This window comes from Hibiscus syriacus, unplaced genomic scaffold (genome assembly GCF_006381635.1).
Source record: "Hibiscus syriacus cultivar Baekdansim isolate YM2019G1 unplaced genomic scaffold, ASM638163v2 tig00110865_pilon, whole genome shotgun sequence".
NCBI classification, from domain to species: domain Eukaryota; kingdom Viridiplantae; phylum Streptophyta; class Magnoliopsida; order Malvales; family Malvaceae; genus Hibiscus; species Hibiscus syriacus.
In genome coordinates this window covers 721,891-742,990 of record NW_024062894.1, presented here as the reverse complement: position 1 = coordinate 742,990, position 21,100 = coordinate 721,891, and the positions used below count along the sequence as shown (strand labels likewise).

The 21,100-nt window shown below is 33.7% G+C and overlaps 1 pseudogene; it reads right to left on the bottom strand.

Annotated features, from left to right (window-relative positions):
- Positions 1-249: 249 nt before the first annotated feature.
- LOC120143928 lies at positions 250-19,709 on the bottom strand (annotated as a pseudogene).
- Between the last annotated feature and the right edge of the window lie 1,391 nt (positions 19,710-21,100).

Here is a 21,100-nt window from a genome sequence, read left to right as displayed (position 1 = left end):
TTATCGTTAAGTTAATGATAAAATAATGACATTACTAACGGTTGCCGACATGACATTACTAACGGTTGCCGACGTGACATGTCACAATAAAATGATATCACTTTAATAATGGCAATCGATGTTTAGAATGACATGATTTTAAACATTTCATTTTATGGATGTACCGATTTTTTCAATATTTTTTTTAAGTTTTGTTACAATCTGAAAAACATATAATGTGTATTATAAAGCTAAAGAACTGGCACTAAATTACACGGAGTTGGCAACTGGATTAGATGCTTGCATGGCTAGGCCACATAAACCACCAATTGTATTCACATCTCTCTGAATCTTCATAAACCCTTTATCACCCCCAACTCTCTCCCCATGAATTCTTCACCCCCCAATACTTCAAACCATCTGCATTCGTACCATTCTAGACAACTGTGACCGCTTGTAGACACCAATTTTCTTAAAAGATAGAACTAGCAAGAGTTCATCTCCTAAGAGGACTCTTCCACCACCATATCTTTTAAAGCAACAATCACACCAACAAACGTGCAACAACCGAACAAGGAGTCTAGTTGCATTAAGATTCCATTGTTAATAGGATTCTAAAAATAGTTAGTTTTTTTCACTATAAATACATGTAATCCTCCCCATTTGTAGGACACGGATTTACATACAAGATACAGAGGAAAGCACGAAAAAATACAAAGGCAAAGCTATTGTAAACGATTCGAAAAGGAAATAAAAGGTAGCATTTTTTTACATTGAATCGTTCATTTCTCGCATGTGCATATTATTTTTCTTGAGATTTGGTTCGAATAACCCAAAGCGTGGGTTGCGCCGATGGCCAAAAAGGGGTGGAATTTCGAAGTTTCAAACCTAGATCTACTCTCGAGGCATGTTCATTTTTTTAAAAGTATTTAATATTCCCCCCTAAGTCAATCTTAATCTTTAATTTACCTTGAAATTTACCCTTTAATTTTACTTTTATATTAATTTCGTCTCCTATATATATATATATTTAATTTAATTTATTTATTTATTTACTATATTCCTCTTTTATTTATTTATTTATTTATTTATTTATATTATATTATTTTTATTATATATATCTTATATCATTATATATATATATATGTATAGATGTATTAATTTTTCTCCATTTGCTATGTATATATATTTTCTTTTAATATTATATTTTATACGTTTTTATATATATTTTTTCTTAATATTCTATTTTTGTCTTTATTTATTTATATATATTATATTTTTACTTTATTTTATTTTTTTTATTTTTTTCTTAATATCATGTATATCTTTATTTTTTACTTGTTTTACTTAATATTATATATTTATTATTTTTATTTGTTTTAGTAAATACTACTTTATAGTACACATTATTTTTATTCCTTTTTAATTTCTTTTACATTTTTTACTCCATTAACTGTTTTCCTTTATCTATCTTTTTTTAACATTTTATTCATTTTGTTTATTTTTATTATTATTTTTTTATTATTTTTTTTACGTGTTTTGTTATTTTTCATTTTTTCTTGTTTTATTTATTATTCTCGCGTTTGCACACTTTCTATCCTAATTCGATTTTATACTCCGCTACGAATCTAACGTTTTTATCTTTTAAGGGTATTCAAATCAATCAATTGTAAGTAATTTGAATCGGGTCTGTTAAATTTTAATTTAAATTTCGAATTTTCGCAACTAAGACAACCAACAAATTAATTGGTACCGAAAGGGCGGTTCAAGGGTGCTAATCCTTCCTTGGCCGTAACCGACTCCCGAACCCGACACATTTCTGGTAAAAACGCAGATCAGGTAAGATCGTGTCCGACCCACCTAAATTCGTTTTAAAATGGTCGGTGGCAACTCCAATCCACATTTTTCAAGTCGAAGCTCAATTCTGGGGCCGAACCGAAAGACGGTTACGACAGCTTGGCGACTCCGCTGGGGACAGGTAAGTGAGTCAGGCCAAAATTAATTTTCGGTTGTCTTTTTTTTAGCGAAAAGTACAAGTTTAATTTATTTATTCGATTCCAATTATTTATCTTTGATTATTTTTTTTCAAGTAAATAGTTGTACTGACGTTTTTTCAATGATTTCAGATTTTTGAAAAAGTTTCCATTTCTAGCTCTATACTCGAGCTCCGAACCCTTTTAAGTGGGGGTGAAAGCGACGCCTTCGTGTGAATTTATTCACCGTGCGGGCATAAGGGAATGTTTCCTCTTTAGTTTAACTTAGTCCACATAAGCTTGTAAAGGGCTTAGGACTAAGGGTCTGGTAAGCCCAAGGGGGCACCGGCAAGGAGAACTCGGGTCCCATTTTTTAGAACCTAAACCGGGAGGCTATGGAGAATTAGAGCCTACCCCAAAACATCATTCCAAACCCTAGGCTGCTTTGTTTCATGCTTTACTTTATGTTCAAAGTATGTGAACTACACAAATATGCGGTTAGGATTTGTGTGGAATTAGCATGCGAGATAGAGATCATGTCCGGGTAGGAATTAAAGCATGTGGGGTAGATATCATGTGGGGTAGGACCTTTTATTTTCAATATTATTATCTTTACCTTACTAACTCTTTTCAATTTTTATCTCTTTTATTTTATTTCCATCGTCTGCATCATTCAAAAGAGGTGTTGATCCACACAAAAAAAACGTGTTCGTTAACCATAAATAATTTGCATTAATGGACAAAGGGGTTGTAATACAAGAGATGAAAAACGCAGGGGTCCGACTATGGTCAGAAAAGACTCAGAAAGAAAATAAGGACAATTTGCAAGACAACTATGTGTCACATTCGATCAAGAAGACATGGTGCCCACAATCAAGTACATCAAAAGTTAACTTTTCAAAAATAGGTTGACAAAGGTGGCAGGGGCAAGACGAGAAAAAGGTTACTGACCTCGAGAGTCCGTTCAAAGACAACAAGAACAAGATGGCAAGTCACTGTCGACAAATTCAAGAAACAAGCAAATGAACTTCGGATAATCCCTTTGATGGAGGATTTCAATGGAATTTCCGATTCAGAAAAGGATAAAAGCCAGAGATGCAGTCATTCGACACTTTTTGGGAACCAGTACAAAAAACAACTCAACATTTTCACGGTTCATCCAGAGAGGCTGGAGTGGTTCAACAGGTTATTCAACCGGTGAAAGACGAAGGCAAATGACTAGTCAACCTGTTCCGGGTCTAGAGGATTTAGTCCGGATGTACCTTTAAATATGTTTATTGTCTCTTAAAAGATAAAACACTTTTGTCCCAATAAAGGTTATTTACAATAACAGACATGTTTTTGGATCAATGCCTAAAACATTTCATGCATTTTTGCATTTTCCATCTACATTTCATTTTTAAGCATTTTCATAAACAATAAATTTCTTCATGGAGAATTCGATAAAGTTGTTTTAATCACATGACACCATATGGAAGCAAGATTGTAACATCAAAAGAAAAAACTAAAATCATAACGAATGAGCTTGATCATCTGGTTGTACGACTAAGCCTGCCAAGATGATCTGAGAAAATAGTCCACATATCCTAAGGGTTACGATGTTGAAGCTGTTTGCAGTCGCCACATAGGATGCTCCAAACATTTCTTTGAGAACTATAAGGCGCTGAAGTGCAAGATCAAAAACCTGATGGGTTCAGGGGCACGGACAGCCGAAGAAAGGGCATTGCATATATCATTTGCACTTAGAGGATTGTTTTGTTTGAACACGTCTTTGATCTTTCATGTTCGCTTAATCTTTTAAACGATTGAATTTATGCTACTTTCTAAGGTAGAGAAATTGAACAAATCATAATCTTTAGTTTTTCGAATATTAAATGAATTAAGGATTCTTTTAATTCTTCAAGAATTATGGATTTTTGACACATGACAAGGTTAGACCTTTCTTATCCTATCTCAAACCCCAAAATAAAATACCTTGATTCTTTACTCAAAATAACTCATGGTCATTGCCAAAAAGACCAAATTTTGACATTACCTCCCTTTGAATTTTTTTAACAATATCTTTATCTTTTTGATACACCCATACCTTTCCTTGAGTCAATAAAGTCACATCATTGTCTTTTTAGACTCAAAATTGACATTTTTATACCATTAAAACCCAAGGCATTGAGTTGTTCATTTGAACATGAGCATTCTTCTAAGACACAACTTGGGGCATCTCGCAGGGAGCCTGAACATTGAGACATGTTGGGGGCAAGAAGCAGAAAGAAGAATTCACTCGAAATAATTCTACCATGCATTAATTACACTGTTTTCATGTGAATAAAATTAATCCTGAAAATCTATCCCCCTGGGGATACCTCTTCTGTGATGACTTCTATGTATGAAATGATGAACGGCTTTCTTTCTTCATCCCTTGACAACAGGAGAAAATATATATCCCTTGTGTCCCCTTTTGAGCCTATAGTATTTTTCTTCTGATTCAACCCTAACCAAGGATCGCCCTCCACACTGGGGGCAAGGTGGAGAAAATATGCTCGCATGAGTGAAGACATTGATTCAGATGAGATACCGAAAGGTGAACCAAATGCCAAGTGCGAAGATTCTATCAGAACAAAAAGAGAAAAAAGAGAAAAAAAAACAAAGAGAAAAGAAAAAGTAAAAAAACAAAGGAAAATTGAAGAAAAAAGAAGATAATATGCATATGCAAAGATTCTCTCGATTCAAACGACGCATCGAGATTCAAACTATGAGATTGATCAAATCACTAAACCACTTCACTCGAAGATCATAGAGCATCAAATGAGATTGATCAAGCACAATCATTTCCGAATTACTGAATCACTCCACTCGAAGATCATAGAGCATCAAGAGAGACACACATACGAGCAGATTTAAATTGAGTAAGATATGATTGAAGACATCAGAATGAATTGATACTTGGTTCAATCACCCTTAAACACTTGTTTGAGACTTTTATCCCTTTTTTTTATAACCATGAACCATGACCTATGTTACGTGCCTTAAAAGTCCCTTCTAATCATACATGGATTTCTAAACAGAAGAGATTATCTTCAGATTTCATCCCGCCCATCAGGACTAATCGTTATTTGCAAAAAATAATGTAATTAATGTATGATAGAGAAAAATAACAAAGGGGGGTTCAAGACGTAAATTACGAATGACATCTTGAAACGAAAGGAGGATTCGAGTTGAAAACCTGAAAAGGCGGCTCGAATATGAAAATTGGGCAGCTGAGGCGATCGCACAAATTCCTTGATAAGGCATCGCACAATCCGAGCATGACCATGAAAGTTGGGAGTCGGAGAACACTTCCAGTAGAGGAGCATACAAGGTACCCCATCAAACCTTTGAGCATCAAATAAACAAAAAATGTCAAACCTTTGACCAAACACAATAACCTGAGACTTTTTATCCTTTCCTTACTTAACCATTTCCCAAAAATAAATTTGATCTTGGCACATGTCAAATAGCTATAATTTATTGAAGGATTAACATTGTAATTAATTCTTTGATATCCAATGAACTCTAGTTTTATGATTCGTCTCAATTGTAAAACCGTGAAAGGGGCAATATTTTCAAAACTTCTAATTAAACATTTTTCGAAACTCTTTTAATTGATATTTTTAGAACTTTGAAAATAAAAGAGAAACATTTTTTCAAACAAGACAATCTCTCTAGAGTGGATCTTGGTAAATGACATGTGGCTCTCAGACAGTAATCTCATGCTTAGAATTAATGTTGAAGCAAGAAATGAGGAACAATAGGGGCACTTTTAATGTTGGGGCATTTTTGGAGATTCAACATTGAATATTGTGGCCTCTCCATGGATTCAAAATCCTGATGCGAATGATCAGATCTTCCGAAGGCTTTTCATCCACATGTAAGAACCAGCAGGAAAAAAATGAGATTCTGTCCAAGGAATAAAACAAGAACTCATTCATTATGCATACATTTTAGAGCATCATATTTATCATTTTTTCACATACATAAGTTTTGCAGCTTTAGAGTCAAGTTTCAACTTCAAGGTGAAAGATACTTGATTCAAAAGAGTTTGTAAAAATCGATGGTGGTTGCTTAACTCAGCAGCAAGAACTCACACTTCAACCAACTCGACAGATTGAAAGATCGACATTCATCTTCAGATTCAACATTTCCAATATAAATTTTGTCTCACTTGAGACAGTCTCATTTAATGCAGATGATTATCTCACTTGAGATTGCTTTTCTTAAAACAGACTTTGTCTCACTTGAGACTGTTTCACTCGAAAGAAGGCATTTCATTTCACTCAAGACTGTTTTTAAAAAGAAGATTTTATCTCGCTTGAGATAGTTTCCCTTGAAACAAAATTTTTTCTCCCTTGAGACAGTTTCTCTTGAAACATAAACATTGAAAACATTTCCCTTGAAATAAATTTCGTCCCTCTTAAGATAGTTTCCCTTGAAACAAATTTTGTCTCTCTTGAGACAGTTTCCCTTGAAACAAATTATTTGGATATGTTTTATTTGAAACAAATTTCATCTCCCTTGAGACAGTTTCTTTTGGAAATAAGTTTTGTCTCTCTTGAGACAGTTTCTCTTGAAACAAATTTCGTCTCTCTTGAGACAGTTTCCCTTGAAACAAAATCTTTGAATTTATTTCCCCTAAAACAAATTTTGTCTCCCTTGAGACAGTTTCTCTTGAAACACAAAATCTTCAAATTTATTTCCCTTAAAACAAAATTTTGTTTCCCTTGAGATCGTTTTAATGAAACAACAAATATCTTTGAGATCGTTTCCCTTGAAACGAATTCTATCTCTTTCGAGACAACTTCTCTTGAAGCATCATCTGAACCGTTACACTCAGCTCAGACACATACTTGAGATGGTCGAGAAGCATTTCTCAAATCAAAAATAGAATGTGCACATCAGATTTGAACATTTGAAGAATTCAAGATCAGAGATCAGAACTTGAAGATTCAAGAATCAAGATTCCAGACAGGCAACCGGAGATCGAGATTTCTCTCCAGAGCCCCAAGATAACATATGTTGCATATGCATTTTAGGCACACCTAAGATCATTGCATCCATAGTATCACATATATGCATAACTTTTTCAGATTTTAGCTAGAGTCAATTTCAACTTTGCGGCGAAGGATATTGAACTCAAAGCGACACAATTTGCTCGAGAGTAGATTTCAACTTCACGACAGAGAATATCTAACTCGAAGCCAAACTTCACAATAAAGGGGTCATTCACGGTTTCAACTTCATGCCGAAGGGAATCGAGTCCACCCGCAATATACAATACTTTGATTTCAACTTCACGACGAAGGATATTCAAGTCAAGGCTCAACTTCACGACGAAAGAGCCATCCGCGATTTTAACTCCACGACGGAGGATATCGTGCCATTTGAGGCTCAACTTCACGAAGAAGGGGCTTTCCAGTTTCAGAGCCATTTTCAACTTCACGGCGAGGGATATTAGACTCAAGACAACACAAGCTCAACTTCACAACGAAGGGGCGACTAATTGTCAACAAACAACTTTTTAGTTTCATTCAGAGTCAATTTCAACTGCACAGCGAAGGATATTGAACTCGAGACAACACAAGCTAAACTTCACAGTGAAGGGGCGGCTGGCTGTCAACAAATAATTTCCCAGTTCCAGAGCCAATTTCAACTTCACGACGGAGGATATTGGACACGGAACAATACTACTCACTTAGATTTCAACTTCACGATGAAGGATATCCAATTACCAGGCTCAACTTCACGACGAAAGGGCCACCCGCGGTTTCAACTTCACGACGAAGGGGAATCGTGCACACAAGCAAAATCCATCTCTAGATTGGATTTCAACTTCATGACGAAGGATATCCAACTCAAAGAAGGGTTATCTATCACTAAATATTTTCGAGTTCGATTACATTCAACTCAGAGGTAAATCAAATTTACAGCATAGCTCAAGGCAAGAAGGGCTATCTGTCAATGAAAATTGTCGAGTTCGATTCCATTCAGCTTGATGACACCTCAATCACACTATTGTCCGGCTGCAATCGAGGTTTTCAAGCCGAGAAGAAGATCTGGGTTAGCCGTGCCTTAGTAGCAAGAAGCCTTTTTTCCATCAGCATAGCTTAAGTTGAGAAAAACTATCTATTAACGAATACTTTTAGAGTTCGGTTTCATTCAGCTCGAGAGCATATCAACCACATTGTGGAGTCAAGGGATTACTTTCCAGTCGAATTTTTAGCCAAGGTCTTTAAACCGAGAAGAAGACCAAAGTAGACTACAACGAGAAGCCACATTCTGATTCAAATCATTTCAAGATGGACTCGACTTTGCGACGGAGGAGCCATCCGCAACTCAATTCGACATGGAGTTATTCTTCAACTCCACTGAACGAAAATTTGTGTCTTTTTATCTTTGTTCTATTTTTTGTTCCATGAAAAAGAACAAAGAGGGGCAGCTGTAGACACCCATTTTTTTAAAAGATAGAACTAGAAAGAGTTCATCTCCTAAGAGGACTCTTCCACCACCATATCTTTTAAAGCAACAACCACACCAACAAACGTGCAACAACCGAGCAAGGAGTCTAGTTGCATTAGGATTCTATTGTTAATAGGATTATAAAAGTATTTCGTTTTTTCACTATAAATACATGTAATCCTCCCCATTTGTAGGACACGTATTTACATACAAGATACAGAGGAAAGCACGAAAAAATACAAAGGAAAAGCTATTGTAAACGATTCGAAAAGGAAATAAAAGGTAGCATTTTTTTTACATTGAATCGTTCATTTCTCGCATGTGCATATTATTTTTCTTGAGATTTGGTTCGAATAACCCAAAGCGTGGGTTGCGCCGATGACCAAAAAGGGGTGGGGTTTCGAAGTTTCAAACCTAGATCTACTCCTGAGGCATGTTCATTTTTTTAAAAGTATTTAATATTCCCCCCTAAGTCAATCTTAATCTTTAATTTACCTTGAAATTACCCTTTAATTTTACTTTTATATTAATTTCGTCTCCTATATATATATTTTTAATTTTTTTTTATTTATATTATATTATTTTTATTATATATATCTTATATCATTATATATATATATATATATATATATTAATTTTCTCCATTTGCTATGTATATATATTTTTTCTTAATATTATATTTTATACGTTTTTATATATATATTTTCTTAATATTCTATTTTTATTTTTATTTATATATATATATATATATATATATATATATTATATTTTTACTTTATTTTATTTTTTTCTTAATATTATGTATATCTTTATTTTTTACTCGTTTTACTTAGTATTATAAATTTATTATTTATTATTTGTTTTAGTAAATACTACTTTATAGTACACATTATTTTTATTCATTTTTAATTTCATTACCTTTTTTTACTCCATTAATTTTTTCTCTTTATCTGTGTCTTTTTTTAACATTTTATTCATTTTGTTTATTTTTATTATTATTTTTTATTCTTTTTTTACGTGTTTTGTTATTTTCTATTTTTTCTTGTTTTATTTATTATTCTCACGTTTGCACACTTGCTATCTCAATTCGATTTTATACTATGCTACGAATCTAATGTTTTTATCTTTTAAGGGTATTCAAATCAATCAATTGTAAGTATTTTGAATCGGGTCTGTTAAATTTTAATTTAAATTTTGAATTTTCGCAACTAAGACAACCGGTAAATTAATTGGTACCGAAAGGGCGATTCAAGGGTGCTAATCCTTCCATGACCGTAACCGACTCCCGAACCCGACACATTTCTGGTAAAAAGCAGATCAGGTAAGATGGTGTCCGACTCACCTAAATTCGTTTTAAAATGGTCGGTGACGACTCCAATCCACATTTTTCAAGTCAAAGTCCAATTCCGGGACCCAATCGAAAGAAGATTACGACACTGCTTAATTCAGATTGGTGCAACAATCTCCAGTGAACACCCCATCGCCCTGAAAAAACCTAAATGCTTGTCCGCTCCCATCGATTGCAACTAAGACAGGTTGATTCGTGACGGCCTTAAGCAACACATCCTCGTCGTTTGTAGGCACCCGTTCTTAGACACTGATGGTTTCTACTTTGCTTGCCTGTTTCACTTTGTCACAAGTTTCTTGGAGTTCATTGTACGGGTAGGTTTGCTCTGCGGCTATTCCTCTGTTTTGGATTAGGTATTGGTAAGCATCCACCATTACTCCACTGTTGCAACCTTGGTTCCCACCATTTCTGCTGCAATCCACCAGTTGTTGCTCTGATAATGAGGTTAATTTGCCTGTGTTGATTTGGGTTAGTGATTCAACGGCTGCCACTGCTGAAATGCCCAAGAACTACCTGCAAACAAATTTGAAAAGAATATTGTTATAAAGAATTATCTTTAGTATTGAGTAATAAATAATAAAAGAAAATGGGATGATTTGTTATGTTATTGTAAAAGTTACTTTAAACAATTTCACTTGGATTGGTGTAATCTCCCTAAATGTTAACACAACCTTCAAAACTACAAATACCCGAAATGAGAAAGTGGAACTTCGTTTGTGTTGTTTTTTCAAAAATAAATTATTTCAAAAAGGAAAGAATAGAACCAAAGACAGAGTTAGGATTAAGCTACAAGGGAACAAACTATTTAACTTTAAAATAAATAAGGTTCTAAAAAATAATTAATTCATAGAAATTAAGAGATTAATAATTTAGTTTTATTAATTTTAAAATTTAAAAGTTTTAGAAAGTAAGTAACAAAATTAGATATATTTTGAGTGAAAGCTTAATTTTATTAATTTTAAAATTGACAATATATCAAAACAAACCATACCAAAAATGTTTTGGAGTAGCAAAGGCTTGATTGAAATAGTTTCAAAATTCTCAATGACCATAAAAATTAGGAGCAATTGCTACTCCCACTTCCAGCATGGGTTGGTACCTGAATAGAGCAAAGGAGATTATCCCTTTATAATAGTAAAACACGTAAAACTTGTTAAATAATAATTACCCACTCCAACTCACAGTAAAAACTATCTTCAATATTTGCATTACTCACAAATTTAACCATTTTCAAGTAGACAACAATAATTCTAACAAAAAAAAATCAGTAAATAACAATAAAACTTACAGCATTTTCCCTGTTATTTAACAGGAGTGACGGCACCTCGGTCCCTCCAATCGAACCTCATATCCAGTGGCACTTGAACCATTGAAATATCGGAATAATTTGCATACTTAAACGATGTTGATTCAGACTTATCCATCTTATGATATCCAGTGTGAGTTGCAATGAATTCATCATGTCTCAAATCTGCAAATTCATTCAGTCCTAACTTAAAACCCCTGTTTCCGACACTATTGAAGCTCTCGATATATTCCAAGTTCTCCTTGAATATATTAAAACGCTTCTCCTTCGCCGATTCGCTGTTATATTTTCGACCATAGTCAACCATCCATTGCTCATGTTTTTCAACAATGGCGGCTCCATGGATTGGTCGGGACGTGACATGCGATGCCAATGTCCCAAAAAGTAAAAACGAAAACACATTGATTAAACCCTTTTTTTGTGCTGATTGTTGATTCGTGAACAAGTAGGAAGCAATGCATGTGTATATATATATATACCACGATGCATGAGAATTGAACAGGTCGTTTTAGAAGTTAATTGAGAAAAAAGTCAATAATCATTATTCCTTTTTTGCTTTGTCTTTATCACTGAATATTACCTCATTTTCTTTGCTTTGACCTAATTCCATTCCTTTTAAGCCCTCCGTAGTAGTCTCTTGTTGATCCTCAAACTGAATCTATCAGGTGCATGGAATATCTTCTTAAGATACCAATTAAGTAATTCTTTTAAGATCAAAATCCAAAATTGAAAAAAAAGAGAAAGATATTGATTTTGTTTAGGTGTGAAATAATTGATGCAAAAAGGAAATGCATGGAAAATGTCAACCTTTCTACCTATTCTGATTTTGGATAATATCACATATACCATACGTATTTTAATAAAATATCTAATATAACAATCAATGTACAAGCCGTCCCATCAATGTAGTCCTTAGATTAGTGCCGTGATCGTAGTTTGATATAACCATGTGCATGTGAGACTTGGCTGTCATGCAGTTGGATTCTTGTCACCCTCGGGTCCCTTCTTTTGGAGAAAATATTTAATAGACTTAACTCATCTTACCATATTATTTATGGTGTCAATAAATAAGATCTATAAATTTTAAAATAATTATTTATTTTTTTATATTTAAAAAGAGGTAAAAATTTATCTTAAAAAATAAAAATAAACATATATTATTAATTGAGATCGTAAATAACGTGATAAGCCAAATTCATTTAAAAACTTTTCTCTCTACGTGTGAGTTCACAGATTTTTTCCCCATTTTGTACCCTTGATTTTCAACGTTTTGATTTGGAGGTGTAATGAAAACAGAACGCGTAGCTTCATTTGTATTGGGGACCAAAAACATAGTTTAATTTTTAATTGTTCTCTTGGTGAAAGTATCATTATAGATCTTGAAAAAGACACTCTTAAACTCTCCTTACAAAAGCTTTAGGCTTCTTCTGTAGTTTATCTTATCTTATTCTTATCAATGCTAAAAAATGACATTACATAGTCAAATTTTATATTTTAAATAATATTTATAGTTTAAATTATGATGTTATAAATATAAAAAAATATTTTTAAAAAATAATCATTATAATAAATTTTATTATATTTGATCAAACTTAATTAATTAATATATCGGATATTAATGATTGTATCCCACTCAAGACCCTACTGACAAGGCCGGCTCTGGGCAGGGGCAAGAGGGGCACTCGCCCAGGGCCCATAATTTTATTTATATTAATTTATAATATTTTAATAAACTAAATTAAAAGAAAGATTCATAAATATTAATATATTATTGTGAGAAAATAACCTCAGTGATCAAAAATGTCTTATAATATACGATTTTAACCAACTTTTTTTGGATTTGCCAAAATGACCAACTAAATCGCAATGCGATCGATAATTCGAAACGCGATCTACGGTATCGCAAATCAGTTTCCAAATTCGCAACGCGAACTTCGACTATCGCATTGCGATAGTCCAAGTTCGCGTTGCAATAGTCCAAGTTCGCGTTGCGATAGTCGAAGTTCGCGTTGTGAATCTGGAAACTGATTTGCGATAGTCGAAGTTCGCGTTGCGATTTATTACAAATTCGTTGCGATAGTCTAAGTTCGTTGCGATAGTCGAAGTTCGCGTTGCGATTTATTCCAAATTCGTTGCGATAGTCGAAGTTCGTGTTGCGATTTATTTCAAGTTCATTGCGATTTATTCCAAATTCGTTGCGATAGTCGAAGTTCGCGTTGCGATTTATTCCAAGTTCGTTGCGATTTATTCCAAGTTCGTTGCGATAGTCGAAGTTCGCATTGCGATTTATTCTAAGTTCGTTGCGATAGTCCAAAATCGCAACGACTGGTGGTATTGCATTTGTTTCTTAAGAATTTTCTCTAAAAAGATAGTATTCACGCGGACGTGTCGAAGACACGTATTACCACGACCACGACCACGACCACGACCACGACCACGAGACGAGACGAGACGAGACGAGACGGACGGCGGCGGCGGCGACGCGCGAGAGTCTCCCTTGTTCTCTATCACTCAACAAGAAAGTGGAAAAGCCAAGCCTTAAATATCATTCCCAATAGTGTTTCCAATACTATGTGGGATTGAGCATTACCAACACTTGTTTCCAATACTATGTGATTATTCAGGAAACAATTAACAATCATGCACCTTAAAACAACTAAATCAGCAACCAATTGCATTAGTATTATACGATTAAATATGTCATAATTAAAAGTCAATCTACAATCAATCGCGATTATTGCAATTTTAAGCAAAGCATTCAAAAAAAATTGCATCACTCACGAGAATAAAAAAAATTGTTATCGTGCAATTACAATCAATTGAAAATAAATTAGAATTGCATTAAAACTAAACGAACCACAAATACTTTTCATACAAATACTAAAGTCATTAACTATAATTCACAAATAATATCACTATTTAAGGCTCAATCCCACATAGTATTGGGAACAAGTGTTGGTAATGCTCAATCCCACATAGTATTGGAAACACTATTGGGAATGTTATTTAAGGCTTGACTTTCCCACTTTCTTGTTGAGTGATAGAGAACAAGGGGGACTCTCGCGCGCTGCCGCCATCCGTCTCGTCTCGTCTCGTCTCGGGTCGTGGTCGTGGTCGTGGTAATGGTAATACGTGTCTTCGACACGTCCGCGCGAATACTATCTTTTAAGAGAAAATTTTTAAGAAACAAATGCAATACCACCAGTCGTTGCGATTTTGGACTATCGCAACGAACTTGGAATAAATCGCAACGCGAACTTCGACTATCGCAACGAACTTGGAATAAATCACAACGCGAACTTCGACTATCGCAACGAACTTGGAATAAATCGCAATGCGAACTTCGACTATCGCAACGAACTTGGACTATCGCAACGCGAATTTGGAATAAATCGCAACGCGAATTTGGACTATCGCAACGAATTTGGAAAATCTCATTGCGATAGTCGAAGTTCGCGTTGCGATAGTCGATGTTCGCGTTGCGAATCTGGAAACTGATTTGCGATACCGGAGATCGCATTGCGAATTATCGATCGCATTGCGATTTAATTGGTCATTTTGGCAAATCCAAAAAAAATTGGTTAAAATCGTATATTATAAGGCATTTTTTGTCACTAAGGTTATTTTCTCTATTATTTTTCTTACATTAATGCAAGAGAGCCCATAAATATTAATGTACATTAATGCAAGTTCAGTTTAAAATTTTTAAACGTTTAAATTAGACGTTCTCATCATAACGTTAAAAACTAAATTAATCATAATGTTTATAACAGTTACTTTTTATTTCCCATAAATGATAGGAGAAAATTGAAGTAAAATTAACTTATTTCTTATTGTTCTCAATTTTCAATTTCTCATATTTCTCACAATTCACAAACACAAAATCACAATTACTTATCATCAATTGTAATCATTGAAGATATTTTTAAAATCCTAAGTAAGTTCGTGTTTCCAAATTCTTTTTATTTTTATATATTTATAAATTATAGATAAACTTATTTTCTTTTTTTTTGTTTCATAAATTTTGGATATGAAATGTCAAACGTGGATATACAGATACTTCATATTCCTTATAAGTTCAATCATTACGGTGTTACGAATTTGGCGTATAAATACTTCAATCGAGAATCTCCCATTTACAGGTGTTATTGTTCTTTTCTACATTAGTTGCATTGTTATATAATGTTTCCTAAAAAACATTTGTCTGGTAGTGGAAAAAGAAAAAAAAGAAAATAAATAGATGATTTAATAGAATTACAAAAGGGAGCTCTTGAAAAATTCTTTAAAAGTGGTGTAGGAGAGCATTCTAATGAAAATTTAAATGATATTGCTGGGAATTTAAATAATCTTGATAGTTCTTCAAATGGTACCAATCTAGGTGTTACTAATGCAAATTACCATGATATCCTAAATCATATAGATGGTGACATTTATAATTTAAATGTCCATAATCATGCACAAAATGAGTCTAATGTTGAAGATTGTTGAATTTGATTTACCTATGCAAGACCATATTAGATGTATTCAAAATGAAAATATTCATTATCATTATCTTGGTCATAACATTCAAAATGAACTAATCTCTCTCTTGGCCCATAGTATTAGAACTTCTATTCTAAAGATCATCCAGAAGGCAAAGTATTTCTCTGTTATTCTTGACTGTACCCCTGATGTAAGTCATCAAGAACAAATGACTCTAATAGTGTGATGCGTAAATATGTCAAACAACAAAGTAAAAATAGAAGAGTACTTTTTAGAGTTCTTGAAAGTGGATGATACATCTGGATTAGGGCTTTTCAATGAATTAGTAAATACATTGCAATCTCTAGAGTTGAACGTTGATTATGTGAGGGGCCAATGATATGACAACGGTTCTAATATGAAAGAAAAACACCAAGGTGTTCAAAAGAGATTGTTTGAAATAAATCCTAGAGCTTTATATATGCCATACGCTTGTCATAATCTTAATCTTTATCTTTCTGATATGACACATTCTTATGTTAAAGCTATTTCTTTTTTGGGATTGTGCAACGTATATATTCATTGTTCGCAAGTTCTACCAAAAAGTGTAAAATTTTATGTGAAAATGTTCCGGAAACTGTGAAATCTTTTTCTGATACTCGATGGGAAAGTCGAATTAAAAGTGTCAAAGCTATTAAATGTCATGCTCATAAAATAAGGTTAGCTTTGTTACAATTATATGAATATTGTGGTAATGATGCAAAAGCAAAAAGTGAAGCAGAAAGTTTAGCTAGTGCCCTTCACAGTTTTGAATTCTTACATGGAATGATTATCTGGTATGATATTTTATTAGATATCAACACGGTAAGTAAGAAATTACAATCTAAATCAATGTGCATTGATACTACCATAAAGGAGTTGGAAGGTGTAATGTCATATTTTGAAAACTACAGAAATAAGGGGTTCGAAGTTACTATAGATATTACTAAAAGTCTTGCATTAGATATGAACATAGAGCCAATTTTTTTGACTAAGCGTCGCATTTTTAGAAAAAAGATAATTTGATGAGAATGGCCATGATGAAGAGATGCAATCAGCAGAGGAGTCTTTTAAAGTTAATTATTTTTTTTGATATGGCGGTCGCTTCTTTGAAAGATAGATTTGAGCAGTTAAAGATTTTTGAAAATTATTTTGGATTTTTAATTGATTCTACAAGGTTGAAGTCATTGGATGACAATAAATTAAAATAATGTTGTAATAATTTTAAGATTATTTTTTTCTCATAATAATTTGTTGGATGTTGATGCAAATGATTTTTTTTTCTGAAATGAAAGTGTTTCAATTGACTTTGCCAAATGTATTCATGTCAGTGCTTGAAGTTCTTGAGTTTGTTAAAGCTAGATATTGTTATCCTAATGTTCCAATTGCTTATCGAATCTTATTAACAATGTCGGTAACAATAGCATCTGCGGAAAGAAGTTTTTCAAAGCTGAAATTATTGAAGAATTACTTGAGGTCAACAATGTCACAAGAAAGATTGAATGAGCTAGCTATGTTATATATTGAGAAAAATATGTTGGAAAGCATTGATGTTACACTATCATCAATGATTTTGCATCAAGAAATGCTCGAATGCAATGTTTTTATAAGTTTTTATATGCTTAAATATGTTTTTGACATTTTTGATATTGTAATGAATTAATATTTATTTAATTTAATAAAAAATTAATTAAAATTTTATATTGCATATTTTTTAATATTCTTTTAAATTAGGGCCCATGTTTTTAATTTTGCCCCGTGCCAAGAAAAAGTTAGGACCGACCCTGCCTACTGAAATACCTTCAAAAGCCTAATTGATGTAGAGATGTCTCTCACTCTTGCTAATATAGCACAGAAGAGATACATCAATCATTTGTGTATCAAGGTTAAGAGCAACTTGTTCATTTTGATAGAGTCCTTCGATGAGATTAGAAGTTGTGTATATGGGGTTTTTTTTGTCAGAATCAGAGTCTACATGATATTTTGATCGAGAAAAATGTTTACAAGGATGATCAAAGGAGTAAAAAAAAACTACGAAGGGTTCATAATATGTTGGGTCGTTGGTGTTTCGATACGACTCTTCAAAATAAATGAGTTTAGGGAATGATTGGTTTTAAGTATTCATAGTGATTGATTCTTCTCTAATTGGATATTTTATATTTACTGCACCAATTATCAATGGAAACATGTTTGTGTTGGACTCAGAGGTATTTATAGTGACCATAGTTGATGGCGTCAGACATATGATAGTTATAGATGTTCGTAGATTGATAGGCTAAATAAATCTAGTTGTTAAATCTTGAATTTCACTTTGATAGATCATGTATATTTTTCGGAGGTCGTTGATTGAATATTGCAGATATCCTTGTAAATGGTTCAAAACTCTTGATGTTCTAGAACAGGAAAAATAAGAATCTTTTGAAGATTTCGATAAATAAATAAAAATTATTCATAAATCTTAACTAATTAAAAGTTGACAATAATTTATCTCTAAAAATATAATAACATCAATAATAAATTTTATTTATAAATATGATCAGAATAACAATAATTATATTATATAATCACTTTAAAATTTAAAATAAATGGTTAAACAAATACTATCATTTTAATTATATTTATATAATTTTATTCATTGATAATTTATCATGATAACTTTTCTTACATAATATAGTTGGAAAAATATTTATTTAAATAACGTGTTAGAAAATTTATTTTTTTTATCTAAGATTTTTACTACAACATATTATGAAAGATATTCAGATTACCTGATATTTTTTTTAAAGATGTCAGAATTACACACCATCTTAAAAAAAACTATTTGAACTATAACGTCTAATCTTATTTTGAAAATTTCAGATGATCTATAACAATTTCTTATAATATTATAGAAACCATCTTATTTAAAAATAAATTAGAGTGATTATCATATATAATTTTTTTCATAATATTATTTGGACAATTTTGCCCTTATATAGTAATCTTTATAAGAATTTCCTATCGTTTTCACTATTTCACACTCTATTACTGTTAGAATATATGTTTATTATATTCTGTTTATAGTGTGTATCATTAGTTTGGAATGTATATCTTTATTTCATGGTATTAGTATAGGGTTTCCATTCTTGGTTTCTCTCCTAACATTCGGCCCTCCCTTTTTCCTCTACCTATCTTTCTTCTTTCTTCTTCCACTGCACTACATTTTCCATGGCTGAAACACCAAAATTTCATCCGGCTTTGACCATAACCAATGTTAAGTCTCTTGTTTCCATCACGTTGGACGTCGATCATGGAATGTATCACTCTTGGGCCGCCCTTTTTAAGGTGCTTGTTAGGGTTCATGATCTTCATAATCATATTATTCCTCTTACGGAAGTGATGGAGAAGGCTGCATTGAAGCCTCTATAGCCGCTGATCCTGCTCTTTGGAAATGGTTGGACGCTGCAGTCCTTCAATGGATCTATGGAACCATTTCCACAGATCTTCTTCATGCTATTCTTCTCAAGGACGACACTGCTAATGGTGCTTGGGCTCGTCTCGAGTCTATGTTGTAAGACAATAAAGCCTCACGAGCCTCTCATCTCAAACAAGAGCTTGCTGACCTCGACTTTGAGAATTTCTCATCAATTGATGGCTATTGTAATCACATCAAATCACTTGTCGATCGTCTCGCTGATGTTAGTGCTCTGATTCCCGACAGCCGACTCATTCTCAAACTCACGGCTGGGCTCCCAGAGGCCTTTGTCTGGATGGTGGATTTCATTCAAAATCAATAACCTCTACCTTCGTTCGAAAGTTATTGATCTCATCTAAAATTGGCTGAGCGGACCATCAAAAACTGCCTAGCTAAGGAGGGTGGTTCCACCAACCACCCACAGACGATCTTTGTCTAAACCTCTACCACCCAGTAGAGCACTGACGGCTCCCGTTCGAATTCCAGAAACACTAAGCAAAAAAAGGCCAAAAATTCTGGAAAAAGGTCGTAATGCTAATGGGCCAGCCCAACAGCAATCTGGGCAGGCCTCTGGACAGACATGGTAGTATCAGGGTCATTATTCTTGGCCGGCATCCTGGACCCCCTGGCTAGCTCAGTGGCCCAATCCTCCCTGCCCATATCCAGCAACTTCGTGGGCTCTTAGACCAGCTGCTCCCCCTCCGGTACTAGGCCTCCTAGGCCAGGTATTCTGGGCCAACGTCCACAGGCTTATAGTGTCATGGCCCTTTCATACACACCTACGAATATTGAGGTGGCTATGCATGCTTTCTCAATTTCTCAACCGGATGTAAATTATTATATGGACACTGGAGCTACATCTCATATGACAACGGACCAAGGTATTCTTTCATCTTATGTCAATTCGAACATTAAAAATAATAACATTGTTGTTGGTAGTGGACATTTAATTCCAATTGTCGGTCACGGTAGTACTACTTTGCCTTCCCCGTACTCTTCATTTACCTTAAACAATGTGCTGCATGCTCCAAAATTAATTAAGAATTTAATATTTGTCCGTAAGTTCACAACTGATAATATGGTTTCGGTTGAATTTGATCCCTTTGGATTTTCTGTGAATGATCTACAGACGAGAGCCAAACTAGTGAGATGTGACAGTACCGGTGACCTTTATCCAATTTTTTCAAACACTCAAGCCACTTCTGCAGTCAATCATTCGGCCTTTACTGCTATTTCTTTAGATCTCTGGCATAATCGCTTAGGACTTCCTGGTGCTGCTATTCTTAGGTCCCTAAGTAGTAAAAAATTTATTGATTGTAATAAGGCTTGTAAAACTTATTGTTCCTCATGTCCTCTCAGGAAACACTCAAAGTTACCTTTTTATGACTCTTTGTCGTCTACTGTTCTTCCCTTTGATATTGTTCATAGTGATCTGTGGACTTCTCCCATTGCTAGTTCTTCTGGCCACTGTTATTATGTCTTATTCCTTGATGATTACAACTAATTCTTATGGACATTTCCTATTGCAAAGAAATCCCAAGTTAAACACTTATTCATATTATTAACTTCCTAAAAAGGCTACTTTTAAGGCCTTTTTCACTTAAGTTATTGTTTGTTTAAAAGCTCATTTTAGGCATTTTAGGATCATGTATTTGCATATAGTGCATTAGTGGTGGTTGTGCTATTTTATTTCTTAATGGTGCTGTTTGAGGGAAAGGTGCAGTTTGTTTGTGGTGTGCAGGGAATAACAAGAAAAAAGAATTCTTTGGGAAGTAATGCCGCAGCATCACACGTTGCTAAAGCAGATTGAAATGCCTTGGCATTTTCGGCGCAGAAAAAGACAAAAAAATATTTCTGCATAAGGACAGCTGGCACTGGACAGCTGTCTGCCAAAGGACCACTGCCACTTTGAGGATAAGGTTCACACCCAACATATGATTCTAGGGGTATGAGGGGTATTTTGCACCCAACAACCTCATCATTACCCCTAGATATTTTTTATTATATATGACACCTCATGGGGGAGGAGAGAAGGACACATACGGTAGCAA